Source organism: Tupaia chinensis, unplaced genomic scaffold, assembly GCF_000334495.1.
Source record: "Tupaia chinensis unplaced genomic scaffold, TupChi_1.0 Scaffold000201_1, whole genome shotgun sequence".
In the NCBI taxonomy this organism is placed as follows: Eukaryota; Metazoa; Chordata; class Mammalia; order Scandentia; family Tupaiidae; genus Tupaia; species Tupaia belangeri.
In genome coordinates, this window is record NW_006159676.1 from 1,086,361 (window position 1) to 1,089,468 (window position 3,108).

A 3,108-nucleotide genomic window follows, 5' to 3' on the forward strand; every position below is an offset into this window, starting at 1 on the left:
TGATTCTTATTTATTTTTTTTTTTTTGGAGAGGTTTTTGCTATAGGACGCATGCGCTTGCCAAAAAGACAGAGAGACAGAAAGCAAGAAATCACCCCCTAGGTTGTATGGCAACGCCGCAATCCATTCTCCTCTCAGGACCTTGGACGTGCGCACACACGTGCCTAGCGTGAGTTTAAGCCACCCGGTCCGGGACGCGAACCGCGGTCGACTACGTGGGAGTCCAGCGACATAGCCGTTACGCTAACTGTTGGTTCCTCCTTTTTTTTTTTTTTTAAGAGACTTTAGTGCTAGGGTGCGTGTACTCACTGGAGACACAGAAAGACAAGAGACATTGAGAGGGAAAGACATTCAGGATAGCTCATCACTCCCCTGGGGGATGAGCAAGCCATAACCCCTTCTCCTCCTGGGATCTTTGGCATGCACTCACCGCACACATGCCCAGTGTGGTTTTGTTTTTTTTTTTTTTTTGAGAGGTTTTTGGTGCACTCGCCAGACAGAGACAGAGAGACAGAGATCCCTCTCGGGATCTTGGGCACGCACGCACACGCACTTGGCCTGAGTTTAAGCCGCTGGGTCCAGGACTCGAACTACGGTCAACTACATGGGAGTCCAGCAACATAGCCATTACGCTAACTGCTGGTCCCCCCCAGTGTGGTTTTCAAGTCACCAGGTTTGGGACTTGAACAGTGGTCGGCCATGTGAGAGTCCAGCAACACAACTGCTACGCCATCTGCTGGTCCTAAAGTTATCTCATTTTAAACATAAACAAACATAAATAAATAAAATAAATAAATGAATAAATCTCAGCCTAGTTGTTATGGAGAGATCTCAATTGAGACCAGCAGAAGAACCATCCAACTGAACTCAGTCTACCAAGCAGACTCATAAGAAGCAATAAAATGGCTGCTGTTGTGGGTTGTTACGCAGCTGTAACTGACTGATACAGCCACCAATGGTCAGCTCCCCTGGGAAGGAAAAACAACTTTGGCCGACCTATCCTGAATGTCTTTTCTTTTCTTTTCTTTTTTTTTTTTTAATTTGTCAGAGGGCGTGTGCATACTTCCAAGAGAGTGGGGGTCAGAAAAGTCAGAAAGCATGCCCCAGAGGGAATGGTCACTCAACCACCCCGACTTCCCCATCTCTCCTTCCTCTTGGAACTCAAGTACACACATACACGTGCCTGCTGTGTTTTGTGAGCCACCTGGTCCAGGATTCCAGTCATGTTGTTGTCCATGTAAGATCCAGCCACCTTAACCACCAGGCCATGGGCTGGGTGGCTTTTTTTTTTCTTAAGTTCATTTTGTTTGTTTGCTTTAATTAATTTAAATTTTTTATTTTTTTCTTTTCGAGAGGTGCCATATGGTGTCTGCACTCACCAGAAAGACAGAGAGAGAGACAGAGAGACAGAAAATGAAAAATCACCCCCCGGGGGGATGGCCATGCCGCAATCCCTTCTCCTCCATTCTCCTCTCGGGATCTTGGGCACACACGTACACGCGCCCGGTGTGAGGTTTAAGCCACCGGGTCCGGGACGCAAACCGGTTGACTTGATGTGAGTCCAGCGACATAGTCATTACTCCAAGTGCTGGTTCCTTTTTTTGTTTGTTTTAAGAGAGATTTTTTGCTACAGAGTACATGTGTTCACCAGAGAGACAGCAAGCAAGAAATCACCCCCACCCCCCAGCAGGATGGCCATACTGCAATTGCTTCTCCATTCTCTTCTTGGGACTTGGGGCACTCACACACATGTGCCTGGTGTGAGTTTTAAGCTGCCGGGTCCAGGAGTCGAACCATGGTCGACTACATGGGAGGCCAGCGACGTAACCATTATGACATCTGCTGGTCCCTTTTTAAGTTTCTTTCTTGGTTTACTCTAAGAGCAAGTGAGACATAAGGAGACAGACAGCACCCCCAATAGGGTCTTCCTGTGGTGACCCGCCCCCAGCCTCAGCCGGCCCCGGATCGTGGGCGTGTATGTGTTCCGCCTACTCAGGGACTTCTGTGGCTTGAACCTGGAACCTTCCTGCGTAGGTCAACCTCACAGAGTGCTGCATTGCCAACGTACCACAGACCAGCTCCTCGGATGTCCCTGGAACAACCTCATTTGTGCCACAGATATTTACTGAACACCTGCCAGGTGAAATCACACGAATGTTGATTTTACTTGAACTTAATTCTAAGTCATTGAGGAAAAAATAATCAAAGAAAACAAGGGGAACAGGGAAGACCAGTCTAGCTACCGGTCAACGGCCTAACCTCAGGACCTGCTTCAGCATGACCGCGGGGTGCCTGGAGCGTGTGAAATCCTTCCCACCCAGCTCAGGAAGGGTGGTTCTAGACAAACCATGGGCCAAAAGCCTTTGATTTGACCTTGACTGCCAAGAAAGGCAGAGGCACCTGGCCGCCAACCTTCACGGGACTCAGATTTGCAGGCCGAGCGAACATTTTGATGCAGTGGAATATTTATTTATTTATTTATTATTTTTTTTGAGAGGTTTTTGCTATAGGGCGCATGTGCTTGCCAGAAAGACAGAGAGAGAGAAAGCGAGAAATCACCCTCCGGGGTGGATGGCAACACCGCAATCCCTTCTCCTCCATTCTCCTCTCGGGATCTTGGGCACGCATGCACATGCGCCTGGTGTGAGTTTAAGCCACCGGGTCCGGGACTCGAACTGCGGTTGACTACATGGGAGTCCAGCGACATAGCCATTACGCCAACTGCTGGTCCCAACAATGGAATACTTAAAAGTAAGTCGAGGGGCCGGCAGGGGGTGTGATGGTTAAGGTGCTAGACTCCCACATGGGCGACCACAATTTGAGTCCCAGACCCGGCAGCTTGAAAATCACACCAGCATGGGACCAGCAGAAGGCGTAATGGTTGCATTGTTGGACTCCCACATAGCTGACTATGGCTCGAGTCCTGGACCCAGACAGTTTAAAACTCACGCTGGGAGCGTGTGTGTGCATGCCCAAAATCGTGAGAAGAGAGTAGAGGAGAAGGGATTGTGGCATGGCTATCCCCCTGGGGGAGTGATTTTTATCTCTCAGTCTCTGTCTCTCTGACAAGCGTACGCTCCCTATGGCAAAAATCTCTCTTTAAAACAAA

At 49.1% G+C, this 3,108-nt stretch overlaps 1 protein-coding gene across 4 annotated transcripts in view; it reads right to left on the reverse strand.

Moving 5' to 3' along the window:
- The window catches only part of ARMC6 (armadillo repeat containing 6), a 20,497-nt gene that overhangs the window by 9,993 nt on the left and 7,396 nt on the right, over nucleotides 1-3,108 (reverse strand). The gene's annotated exons all lie outside the window — the stretch shown is intronic.